We start from the raw sequence: 12,993 nt of genomic DNA, 5'->3' as shown, positions 1-12,993 counted from the left end.
GGAGCTTCGTTAGAGAAGGAAGTCCAGTGTGAAGTGGCGCTGGGAAAGGCTTCAGGAGAGATGTGGTTGACCAGGATATTGAACAGGGATAGAATTTCTGTTGTCACCTAGGGGCAAATTTTATAAGAACAGGAATGATGTGTGTTATGTTCATTTCTCTGTCCTTAATACTCATCCCAGTTACTGGCAGAAAAAAGACAATGAATAAACACCAAAATGGATCTATGGCCCTGGCCTGTGCGGCTCAGTTGGCTGGAGGTCAACCCCAGCACTGATGGGTTTCTGGCTTGATTCCTGGTCACAGCACATTCTCTGGTTTGATCCCTGGTGGGGGTGCATAGGGTAGTCAACTAATTTATGTTTCTCTTTCACATCGATGTTTCTCTTTTTCTCTTTTCCTCTCCCTTCCTCTCTCTCAAATCAATAAGAACGTATAAATAAAAACTAGTTCAATGGATAAACGAGCAAAGACCAAAAGGCACTGCGCCAGACCTATCTGAGAACCACTGAGATCAATTTAGTGGAAACAGAGTTCAGGAAAAAGATTGAGGGGTTGGCAGGTGCAGTGATATTCAAAAGGGATATTGAAGAGAAATTTTTTTTTAAAAAATATATCTTTGTTGATTTCAAAGAGACGAAAGGAGAGGGAGAGGGAGAGACATAAACATCAAAGATGAGAGTCATTGATCGGCTGCCTAGCCCACAACCCGGGCATGTGCCCTGACCGGGAATCGAGCCCCGATCACCTGGATCCTAGGTCAACACTCAACCACCGAGCCACACCCGGCTGGATGAAGGGAAATTCTTGAGGCTTCTTTACCCAATGAACATCAAATGTCTTCCAATGAAAAAGGCACATTTCACTATCGTGCCTTCTTCTTGACAGCCTGTGTTCTCTGCATATCCTATCTATCTAGTTCAGCAGTCCTTAGCCTTTGATGCCATCTACTCTCTTGCCAAGAGAAAATTTTTATTTATTCTTAGTTTTTAGAAATTGTTTGTTCATTTACTTCTTTCAAGATAATTTTTCATGCGTTATATAAAACATTGAATTATGAAAAAGTCATTTATATGAAAACAGGTCTTTCCATACACCCTAGGGGCTAATGTGCTATTTGTAGAGGGTTCCTCTGATACAGAGCCACATGCTCTACCCTAAATTGATTGAAGAATTGTTAAGAAGGAGATAGTTTGTGGCAAGGGGGCCCTTCTGGTGTAGGCATCCTGAAATTTCACTTGAAATTAGTCCTGCCTGCAGAGGAAGCTGTTGGTGATCTTTGTTGGATGGGCAGGGCATGACCTTGGAAGGACACCTTTATCTTCCCTGATGTGACCAGTTTATGCCTGTAGCCAAGCCCCACCCTCAGGTCATCTGCATTCTGTGACTCTCGTTTCTCAGCTCTCTCACACCCTCCTGGTCAGGAGCAATTTTTCTACCTCTTCTTGCCAAGCTCTCCGAGCCTCTCACTCCTCCTTTGAAATCTGAATCGCTCCAGGAAGTTTCTCTGGGGTTGTGCCTCTTTGCCCTTTCCTTTTCTCTGACCTCTGGAGTGGACTCAGGTTTTTTGAGGTATCTTGCCTTTCAACCACTTGGGCCCCATCACTCCTGTCACAGGTGTGGTAGGATCTCATGTTCCAATCTGCCTTGGCCCTGGCATGTTCATATGGACTTTGGGTTTCCTCACTGATCTGAGATTTTTCTCATGTCACGTGTTTAAAAAATTTCCCCCCCAAAGTGTCATACTTTTTAATTTATTTATCACCACATTTCTCCCTCTAGAGTATTTGTATTTTGTTCCTTGCAGTCTTCCTAATGTTCAAACAGGACATTATTTTGCCCCAGGGGAGGGGAATGTGGATTTCACATAAACTTAAGAATCAGCTCAGAATTTTGAAGACTGGGAATGATTTCCTTAAGTAGCTGTGTTTAGAGGGGGCTCTGGAATGGTATGGAATGTGAGGGTTAGGATGAAAGGTGTAGGAATGTCTTGTCACATAGGAAGGAAAAATTGTCATAGGCTATTAAGGGTTAATAAAAAGTCAGATGTGAGAGTTCTGCTCTGTTTTGAGAGTAAACCTGTGAGAAAAAAAAAGTTATGTGAAAAGTATCCTCACAGGGTGAGCTGAGCTGATCATAAATTCCTGAGTGGGAATGATAGGTAGTCATGCCCCGTTTCTTAGTTATAGGTGTTTTTAAAAAATGTTCTTAAAAATTTTTTTTTAAAAATATATTTATTTCAGAGAGAGGAAGGGAGAGGGAGAAACATCAATGAGTCATTGATCAGCTGCCTCCTGCAAGCCCCCTGCTGGGGATCGAGCCCGTAACCCGGGCATGTGCCCTCATGGGGAATCAAACCTCAATCTCCTGGATCATAGGCCGATGCTCAACCACTAAGCCACACCGGCTGGGCTTAGTTATAGGTTTTAAGCCAGCCTTTAATTGTTCTTGTGCATCCAGGTGAACACACCTTTGAAATATCAGAAGTAATACCTCTCAAAAGGGGGAATGAACCCTCAAGAGAGGTTAACACATAAACTTGTTAACCATTTTGTAATCCTGTTACTGAACGGGAACTGGGCCTGAAGCAGGTCTGCCTTGGGCTGGCTGGTAACATGTGGGTTCTTGACTTCGTGCAGGACAGACTTCACAACATAAGTCCAGGTGATTTTGAGAGTATGTTTATTAAAGCTGGGGACAGTAAAACAAAGGAAAGGCTTAAGATAAAAGAAGCAACAGGAGAGAGCCTAGGTGGAGCTGCTTTGGCTCACTGAGAAATAGAAGTCACAGTAAAAGAGGTGAGCCAAGGCAGGGCTGCCGTTAGCTTACTGGAAAGTCAGAGAGAAAGGGGGACTTGGAGACAGGTTCAAGCGCTAAGCCCAGGATGAGCTGCTGCTGCCTGCTGCTTCTCTGGCTTCAAGTCTCATGGGAACCTTTAGAGTTTAGGAGAAAAAGAATAGAGATACAAGGTGTGGGCATGCTCTGGCGAGAGAGTGCCATGGGTCCTTTGTCTTGAGGCTTCTTACCTTTCTTTGGCTGGTGGGGATCCTAGGGGAGGTCTTAGAGAAAGGTCTTAACAGAATATTCATTAGTTTTCCAGGCATGTCCTTCAATATGCTGATTCATCAAAATGTATGTATAGAGGGGTCAGGGTTATTTTCTGGTTAGTTTTATTTTCAAAGAGCGTCATTGAAGAGGGACTGGGACTGAGGCCGGTCTGTTCCGGGATGATCTGGAATATGTAAATCATTTGCTCCTAAGTGTCCTTGGTTTGGGAAGATAAAACCTTGTGATTCATTAGCTGGCTGTAAATTGCTCAAATTGTTTGGCCTTAATTACTTTGTCTCAATTTCCTTTATTCCACTTGTCAATGAATTTTCCTAGCTTCTTACTATCCCGCCTCAATCCAATCCTTGCCTTGCTCTCTCTCCCTCATGTAATAATGTTCCTTACCTTTCCTCCTTAATTTCAAATGCATAAAAGAAGCTGCAAAACTGTTATTTTGGGGAGCTTTTGAGGTCTTGCTTCTTGGCATATGTCCTCAGATTGGCTCAAATAAACTTGCCTAAGAATTCTCTACAAGTTTGGCCGTTTCTTATGTTGTCATTTACTTGCCATAGTCAGCAGGATTGTGAAGCAGCCCACGCAGGTCCACCTTGTGGACCTGGACCCTGTGCTAAGTACAGAGCAAGGGAACATTGTGTCCCACCAGCTTCCCAATTTGCATTGGAGGAACTTGAGGTTTTTTTCAAAATTCTGGGCCTCCTCTGAGGTCCCTGGCAGCCCGAGTCCAAAACTCCCGTCTAGGTATGAGCAGTGGCAGAAGCAGGAACTTGGCAACCCACAAGGGGCAGGAACGCAGAAACTTGGCAACCGACCAAGCACAAAGCACCGGTGTACCTGGCTCCGGGAACAGCAGAAAGAACACGGAAAGCACAAACAAGACCGAACTCCTCCCCCAGCCCCCCCCCCAAGCCCTATGAAAAACAGTCTCTTCCTCCTCCCCCGCGGCGACTGCCCCGGAGCCTCACCCCACCTGCACCCAGGTGGTTTTCAATAAACTTGTTTTTAACTCTCCGCAAGCCTCGTACGTCTCTCCCTCAGCAAGTCCCCCCCTAACATTTTGGTGCCGAAACCTGGGAGATACCAGGAGGCCAGATCCCCCACTTAGTGGGCTGTGACCCCCTGTGGGGTCTCCCGAACCAGCCAGGGGAGAACATGGGGCTGGGCCTCGCTCCCCTTCCTCGCTGGGCCCCGCACCGCCCTCCTTTCCAGCCCCCTCCCTGCCTCCGAAGGGGGGGCCTCCTTCCAACTCCCTCGCGTCTCCCGCACCCGCGATTCACCTGGTCTGGAGCCGAGGGGACCCGCCGTGGCGGGCGGGAGGACCCTGGGACACGACGTGAGGCGGAGTGTCCTGTCCACGCCGCCCGTCCTCTCCCCGACGTCTCCTTTTCCACCGGGGGACGCCGGGGACAGTGGAAGAAGCTCCCCGCTCGCGGGGACAGCGGCGCCCCCGCTCCCCGCGCCCCGCGCGCCGGGCACGTCCCGGCCTCCGCTCCCAGAGCCGCGCCTCCCGGCGGCCTCCCCGCGACCCCGGCCGCCCGGGCCTCTCGCGAGACGCTCGGCCGGCGCTGCGGGGCCGCGACCCGAGGTACCCCGTGACTCACGCGGGCCCCCAAACGGGACGTTGGGTTTCGGCAGCCTCCGCGGTCTGACACTTTGGTCGCCGCCGCGGAAAAGGCCCGGGGTTCCCACGTCCAGGTGCTCCCCCGCCTCCGTTCCCGCCGCTCTCTCCGCCTCCGCTGCGTCGGCCCCGCTCCTCCTTCTCCCCTCGGGTCCCACCCTCCCGAGGCTGCTTCCCCGAATCCCTCCGACCTCGCCCCACCTCCGTGTGGACCCCCCTCGGCAGGCACCCTCAGCACCGGCTCCGGGTCCTCTTTCCGCCCGGGACTCAGCCCCCCCCCGTTTTCCCAGCCCCCTCACCCCCGTGGCCCCCCCCCCCCCCCGTTGCCCACTGGAGTTCGGGTCTCTACCCTGGGCGCGAGGCGGCGGGAGCCAGGGCACCACTCGCGCCCACGTTCCCGACTCCCTTCCTCACCTCTCTCAACTCGAAAAGCGCCTCTGCGCGCCCCCTGTGAGTCCGCCACCCGCACCCGGGGGCCCCAGCGTCGCGCTCAGCCCGGCGGCCTCCCCGCGTGGCCTCTGCACGTTCTGCCCTCTGCCCTTTCTCGGAGGACAGGGAGCGGGTGCGCCCTAACGCTCGGGCCCACAGACCCCCCCCCCCCGGACTCACCCTGGCCTTCAAGGTCCTTCACAATCGCGGCGAGGAACCGAGACCCCGAAAAGAGAGACGGCATCGGGCTAAACATCAAAGGCTTGCCGCCGCCACGCACAAGCCGCGGGGAGCTCAGGGGCCCTGCAGGGGGCGCAGAGCACTGGGCAAGGGGCGCAGCCTCGGCTCTCCAGGGGAGACTTCCCCCCTTCCCGCGGGGAGGCTGCACCCGACTCTCCCCCTCCAAGCATCCTTGGCCGGGCCGCTGGAGACTAGGGGTGCCCAGGCCCGACAGCCCCACGCCCATCACATCATCGGAGCCCCGGGCAACTTTGTCAGTGGCAGGTAAGCGCATTTCTTTTATTACTGACGCGGGAGCGGACGCGCTCTGCGGCTCCCGGATCTCACCGACCCGCCCGCGCCTCCCGGGTCTGGGTGGGTGGAGTCCCCGGCCTCGGCTCCACCCCCTTAGCGCCCCCTCTGACCTGCTGTGTGGACTAGACAGCTTTTGCACACCCCTTCCCCGCCCTCCCTCGCTGCCCAGCCCGTGTTAGGAAGAGCCATTCTATGGAAATTACACGCCCCGCTTCAAATCCCACCGCCAACAGGCCTCAGACTGCCCGCCACCCCCTCCCCTCCTTACAGACCCCCCTCCCTCTCGCTGCCTCGCTAGTGAACCCCGGCGTCTGGGACACTTCAACTCCCTCCATCGCCGCGCAGCACAGTCCCGTCCGCACCCTAAGTTTCCCTGCCGAGCCCAGTCCCCAATTCCACCAGGGGGACCACGGGGTTCAAAACCTACTGTAACCCGCTCACTTTCGCAAGGTCCCCTCCGACCTACTGACTCCCCCTATAACTCTCCCATTCTCCCCTCAGGAAGCCTCACGGCTCCTTTCGTCCAGCCCAGGATCTGAGACTCGTTAGCCGGGCAGTTCTTCCTGTTCACCCCGCGGTCCCCCAAATCCACACACCCTCCTTTCCCTCACCCACCCTCCACCACACACTTCACGCTCTCGGTCTCAGGGAGCCTTCTTCGGGATCCCCTTACACCCTGACTCGCAAGATCTGTTCGCCTTCGCCTGGACAGACCCTGATTCCCCAGCCTCCCAACAGCTAACCTGGACGGCCCCCCCTGCAGGGCTTAGGGGTAGTCCTCATTTCTTCCGCCAGGCCCTGGCCCACGACTTAGCTGATCTAGAGGTATCCCTCTCCCCTCTTCTCCAATATGTAGATGACCCCCTACTGTGCAGCCCCCCCCCCCATCTCTCACCTCCACACAGTCAAAGCTCCTCGACTACTTGGCAGAAAAGGGCTACCGAGGATCCCCAAGAAAAGCCCAAATATCCCAATCCCAAGTCAGTTACTGGGACTAACTCTCCCCACAAAAAAGAGAAAACTCTTATCGCCTCCCTCACCTCCCTCCATCCCAAGAGAGAGCTTCTCTCTTTCTTAGGACTGGTTGGATACTTCCACATATGGCTCCCCAACTTCGGCATCCTTGCTCGCCTCCTATACCAGGCTGCAAAAGAGGAACTCACCGAGCCCTTAGACCCAACAATAAACATCCAACACCACTTTAGGGCCTTACAACAGGGTCTCCTCTCTGCTCCTGCATTTACCCTCCCAGACCTCAACTGCCCCTTCAAATTATACGCTGATGAAAGACAGGGTGTAGCGGTAGGACTGTTAGTGCAGGACTGTGGACCCAACATCCAAGCCTACCTCACCTGTCAAAACAACCTGATAACACGGCCAAGGGGTGGTCCACCTATCTCAGAACCCTAGCTGCAGCAGCCCTTACTCACCAGAGAAAGCCAAAAATTAACTTTTGGGCAGCCCATCAGTCTACTCTCCCCACATCCTATCTGAGCTCCTCTCCTACAGAGCTCTACAAACTCTCTGCTTCCCAAACCCAGGAATTTCATTTACTCTTTATTGAATCTCCACATACCTCACTAGCAAGGAGCCCTCCCTTAAGTCCTGCCACCCTTCTACCTGTTCCCCAGGCCCAAGTGACTCACACATGCTATGAGATTCTTGACTTCAGAGTACCCTAGTTCCCAAATATCTCACAATACCCTATTCCAGACACCACACACACTTGGTTCATAGGTGGAAGCTCCTTCGCCCATGAGGGGAGGAACAGAGCTGGGTGCTCAGTCCTCTGGTGTATCCAGGTCATCGAGTCAGGCCCGCTCCCCAGAGGAACTTCTTCCCAAAAGGCAGAGCTCATAGCTCTAACCTGAGACCTGACCCTAGCTTCTGGACTCTGAGCAAACATCTACACTGACTTCAAATATGCATTTCACATCATCCACTCGCATGCTGCGATTTGGGAAGAAAGAGGGTACCTCACCACAAAGGGCTCTCAAATCACAACGGGACCCTAATCTTAAAACTCCTCCAGGCTGCCCAGTTACCTAAAGTGGCGGCAGTTACTCACTGCAAGGGACACCAGACAAACAACCATGGAATCACTCAGGGCAGTAACCTGGTAGACCAGGAGGCCAAGAGAGCTGCCCTGAGGGAAGCTCCTGCCACCCAGATGTTAATAATCCCCAATACTTCCATCTCATACTCCCCTGAGGAGAAGCAATCCTTACTAGCAGCGGGGGCTGTATTGGAGGACCCCTGGCTTTCCCTCCAGGGCAGATATGTACTCCCATGAAAACAAGAACGCTTCATGCGAGAAACCATCCACAATTCGCTACACCTAGGCTACAGACCCCTTCTACAACTCCTAAAGTCCCTAATCTCTTGTCCCAACCTCTCTTCTATTCTTCAAGACATGACTTGCAAGTGCTCCATCTGCTACTCAGTCTCTCCTCAGAGAAAGGTTAAACCACCCCCCTTCCCTATCCACCAGGCCAGGGGATATCTCCCAGGCCAGGATTGGGAAATTGACTTTACACACATGCCCCCAGTTTAGAAAACCAAATATGTTCTCACAGTAATAGACACCTTTTTGGGTTGTGTAGAGGCATTCCTGACAACATCTGAAAAATCTTCAGAGGTCACACCATGCCTAGGGCACATAATACCCTGCTTCGGAACCCCCAGCTCAATACAGTGGGCCAGTATTTATATCACAAATTACCCAAAAAATTACTCAGTCCCTCGGCATTCACTGGAACCTTCACATACCCTTCCACTCTCAATCATCCGGAAAGGTAGAAAAAATGAACTCCATTTTCAAAACACATCTAACAAAACTTTCTCTTGAGGTAAAAGAACCCTGGACTAATTTACTCCCAATTGCCCTCATGTGCATTCGGGCAACCCCCAGGCCCTGACCTTCCTCAGTCCGTTTGAACTCATGTATGGACGACCACTCACTTTAGCCCCCTTTCTGGCCTCAGAACCTACAGCCCCAGGGGGCTACATACCAACCTTAGCCCCAGTCAAAGTTACTACGAGATTACACAAATGACACCTCACCCCAACTCCAGAAGTCGGTTCCAACTGAGTGCATACTGAGACCTGGAGACTGGGTTTTATTAAAATACTTAAACCTGGAGCCCCTCAAACCTAGATGGAAAGGACCATATCTCATCCTTCTCACTGCCCCCATCATGGCAAAGCTGCAAGGAATCCCCTCCTGGGTCCGTCTCTTTCACCTAAAGCCCTCAAATGGGCAGGAGCCTACTTCCACTATTCTCCCCTACAGGTCCATCCTAACAGGACCCACGACCATCCCGCTGTCTCAGATAGTAGAAAGCCCCGAGCCGTCTCCAGAAAGAGATGAGTAACCCACACCCCGACCTCCTCACATACAGACCCAACTCCTCTTCCTGTCAACATCCAGATTCTCCAGGCCCTACCAACAGCACCGACCCCTCAAAAGCCATAGCGCTCTTCATCTCTTTGATTGCTTCCTACAGGGGGACTCGGACTACCCCTGGGAATACATCCAGTGGGTCCTAGGTTTCCAGGGGCAAATTCTTTTCCCTTTAGGGGAATCAGATAATACTAACTTATGAACAACCCTGAAATACTCAGGCAGCCCTTATACTGATATTCGAGTAGCTTACACTCATCATCTCCTGTGCCCTTAGTGATAACTGCACTCTACCAAAGGGCTGGAACCATGTCGGGAAATGTACTTATAATGACACCTCCCCATTACCATAACCTCCTATTCTACCTGTTCTTAGTTCTCCACATGCCTTCCTATACCACACCTTTGGCCACCTCAGAATTACTCCAGCCCACGGCTAAGAAGCACAATCTCACTAACTGTTTTCTATGCACTGCACCTACCCTAACAGGCCAGGCCATCCCTGCGGCATCACTTAAATTTCACATTTACCTCCACCATACACTGACACGGCTCCTTTCAAGGAGGGAGTATCCCCCAAACACAGGCCCTCAATCAGTTCTCTCAGTCTCTACAACCCCAGAAGCCTACCACCGATCTCCAGGGCATAATCCTGGATACCACCCTTTCTCCCCCTGCTTTTCTCTGTATTGAGAGCTTCTCCCAGAAACCAGGCCCATACCTACGCAACATCTCTCAAACTCTCTGCACTTATACTGTTACCATTCAACACTGTTCCTCCAGGGAGACTCAATCCACCCTCCCTCCAAATCCACTAATTTTCAATGATAACAAAAGGTACTACCTTTTCGACCAACTTCCCCCTGCCAGGGGATTTCCCCACTGCACCACAACGATGTACTGCCAAGGCCGACCATCCAGCCTCCCAACGCTCCACTCTTTCCGTGCTTCGGGAAACCAACATCCCCCACACAATGCCCTTTTTTATACAACCCCCTCAATGGCTCAGAGAAACTTCACTTTCCCCCTGCTGCGTCTGACCTTCTACTTGAACCCCATCTAGATAGACCTACTTCTCTCCTTAGAGCCATGACTATCACAACTCAACTATTCCCCATAAAGGCCTATCTAGGTAACTCACCCCCCATGGGCGCACTTTATGAGCTAGCTCTCTGGAGCAAAAGCCCTATAAATCCCAATACTCCTTATCACCTAGGAACAATTGCCATTCACCTCTCAATAAACCCAGGGTAGGGACTCTTCTTCCTCTGTAATACCCAAAGCACCCCTCCTCATGCCAATATTTTGAAACTGGATAAAATCTCTCTACAGCTCTCTCCCCCACAGGAACAGCTATACAGCGCAGCCCCGGCTCAGCAAGAAGTAGCTAGAGAGAAAGACTCGCCACCCTTAACACCCCCCTTTTCTATTATAACAAGGAGTTGGGAATATAAGGTCCCTGACAACCTTAGTCCCTGGCAACCCAAGTCCCAAACTCCCATTTTGGTAAGAGCAGTCACAGAAGCAGGAACTTAGCAACTGACACAGACAAACCACAAAGTGACCACAAGCCCCTGCCAAACCACAAATGATCCGGTGAGAACACCTGTACCTGACTCAAGGAATGATAGTCCTGAACAGAACACAGAAAGAACAAACAAGATTGAACTCTTTATCTAGCTCCCCACTCCCTCTCCCATCCGTCTAAGCCCTATAAAAAACAGTCTCTACCTCTTTGGGGGTGGTGACTGCCCATTGAGCTTCACCCCCCCCCCCCCAGGTGGTTTTCAGTAAACTTGTTTTTAACTCTCAACAAGCCTTGTGCATCTCTCCCTCGGCAAATCCCCTTAACACCTCCTTGCCTTAAGTAGCAAGCCACAACTTTATCTGAGCAGTTCTTAGAGAAACCTCGAGTGGAGAAGGGTTGCAATAACACAGGGAAAGGAAAAAAGAATGTGTTGTTTTCATTTTGGCTTTTTAATTGGATTGCTTGCTGAGGGTGTCCTGGGGTGACCCGTGACAGACGACCTCCAGAGTTTGTGTTTGAGTTTTGGAGCCTTTATTAGCTGGCCAGCGGCTACAGTTGCGGCGTCTCACCCATGTAAGAGCTGAACTGCAGCCCTGACCCTCAGTTCTTCTCTCACTTTGTGCTCGGTAACCACAAAGGCACTGCAGTAAAGGGGTTTCCAATAATTTGTCAGGCTGTCAGCTTTTGGTACAGGAAACAAGGGCGGATCTTTAGCAACACAAAAGGAACGATTTAAACACAATGTCTTACAATGAGTAATGGGGTTATGCTTGGCGGGAGTGTGACTGGTTTGTTCTTTCTGGCGGTAATTATTGGGCTAGCTTGTTGGGCCTTGTCCTGTACAGTAGGGATCTTGTTCTACCTTTACTGTTAGTTCCTTATTCTTCTCGCCATGGTGGCCAGAACAAGGGTCTGAACAAAATCTTTGCTGGGTAAATGAGAGCCTAAACCCTCTTTAGCTTCAAAAGAGAAAGGACACTTGCATTTCCACCCCGAACATCCAATGGGGTCACTATAGTTGTTCAGACCCCCGAATCTGGAATAGAAGAGATGGGTACCAGGAGTTGTTCAGGATTGTAACAGAGAAGATCCTGGAAAAGGGGTGGGAGCCCAGGGAAGAAGGGCAGGGCACCCTGGAATGGGTGCACCTTGAAAGAGGGGCCCATGCATTGGAAAGTGTTGAGGTTTGGGTGGCATCTGGCAAGCTCCCCCTGGCCCTTGTGTATTCTTAAGTGCTTGAGGAAAAATTTCCTCTAGGGCATAAATCAGCCCTATATGGATAGCCTCTGCATTTGGCTCATCTGGAGATGTGCATGTAAGGTCTGTTGTCCCTAAAAGTGTGTTCAGACTCTGCAGATCTCAAAATAAACATGAGAAATGTTCCCTCCCAGGCCAACAAGACCGTCCACAGTCAGCCTCCCATTTATAACTGTAGTAAGGCAGTTAATCGAGAGCAGAGTAGGAACATAGGCCAAGTGTGAAGGGTCACCCAGGTGCCTAGCAACTGGCAAAACTAGAAGCCCTTTGCACAGCCACTCCCTTAAGCATTAATCCTTGGAGATGACATCTAGGCCTCAGCTGTGTTTCAGCTCCAGGCCCAGACCATGACTGTGAGAATTCACGCTGGGAAAGCTGATGACTCTATTGAGATCCTCTCCTGAGACTTCGATAAAAGCCCTCAGTACAGAGGACCCAGCTGTGGCTCTCTCTATCGAGCAAGCATCGCCTTTCCCCACCCCAACCTCCCAGGCACATTTTTCTTGCCTCTCTCTTTTTCCTAGGCTCCAAGGGCCCTTCTTTTGCCTCTGTAACTTGTTTCCTGAGCCCATTGCTTCTACAGCTCACTTCTTTCACCTCTGAGACTTTCTAAATAAATTTTCTCTTATAGTTTGAGTCTTGGCTCTGAATTCTCTCTTAGCCAGGACTCAAGTACTGAGGTTGCTGAACCAAGGTCTGGTCTGACTCCACTTGTCGATAATGCCTTAGTTATGTTAGCAACCGTTTTTCTGCTGCTAACATAACTAAGATGGCTAAGATGAGGATCCTTTGATACTTCTAAATTAATCTTTTGCATGCACAATTAGAAAAAGTTGGTTATAAAATTAGGCAGAATGAAAAGCATATTTAATTGGCCTCTCAAAACTTCAAAAAGAAGATTTAGATAAATAGATCCACCTATGATATCATGTAGGTGTCAATCCAGTTCTTTGAAGTATTAAAAAATGGCTGTTCTTATTTTGAAAGGGGGAAGGTCATTTGGAATTTGACTTGTCAAGGAGAAATATAAATTGTAAATGCCTCAGGGCAAAAGTTGGATCTAATTGTTTTTTTATAAACTAGTGAGCTCTTCTCATGACTAAAAGGTCTCTGTGTCTCTCTGTATGTGTGTCTATATATATGTATACTGTAAATGTGAG

The 12,993-nt window shown here is 50.7% G+C and overlaps 1 protein-coding gene across 3 annotated transcripts in view; it reads left to right on the top strand.

Moving 5' to 3' along the window:
* The first annotated feature begins 5,038 nt into the window (after positions 1-5,038).
* GJC3 (gap junction protein gamma 3) overlaps positions 5,039-12,993 on the top strand; it is a 39,397-nt gene continuing 31,442 nt past the window's right edge. For 2 of the 3 annotated variants that reach the window (XM_016217734.2, XM_087815552.1), the window contains exon 1: positions 5,039-5,615. The gene's annotated coding sequence lies outside the window, so the exon portion shown is untranslated. The remainder of the gene's footprint in view (positions 5,616-12,993) is intronic. The other variant, XR_001603559.2, reaches the window with a different exon arrangement.

Source organism: Miniopterus natalensis, chromosome 3, assembly GCF_054644295.1.
Source record: "Miniopterus natalensis isolate mMinNat1 chromosome 3, mMinNat1.hap1, whole genome shotgun sequence".
NCBI classification, from domain to species: domain Eukaryota; kingdom Metazoa; phylum Chordata; class Mammalia; order Chiroptera; family Miniopteridae; genus Miniopterus; species Miniopterus natalensis.
Note: the sequence above shows the minus strand (reverse complement) of the source record. Positions and strands in the feature narration are given on the sequence as shown.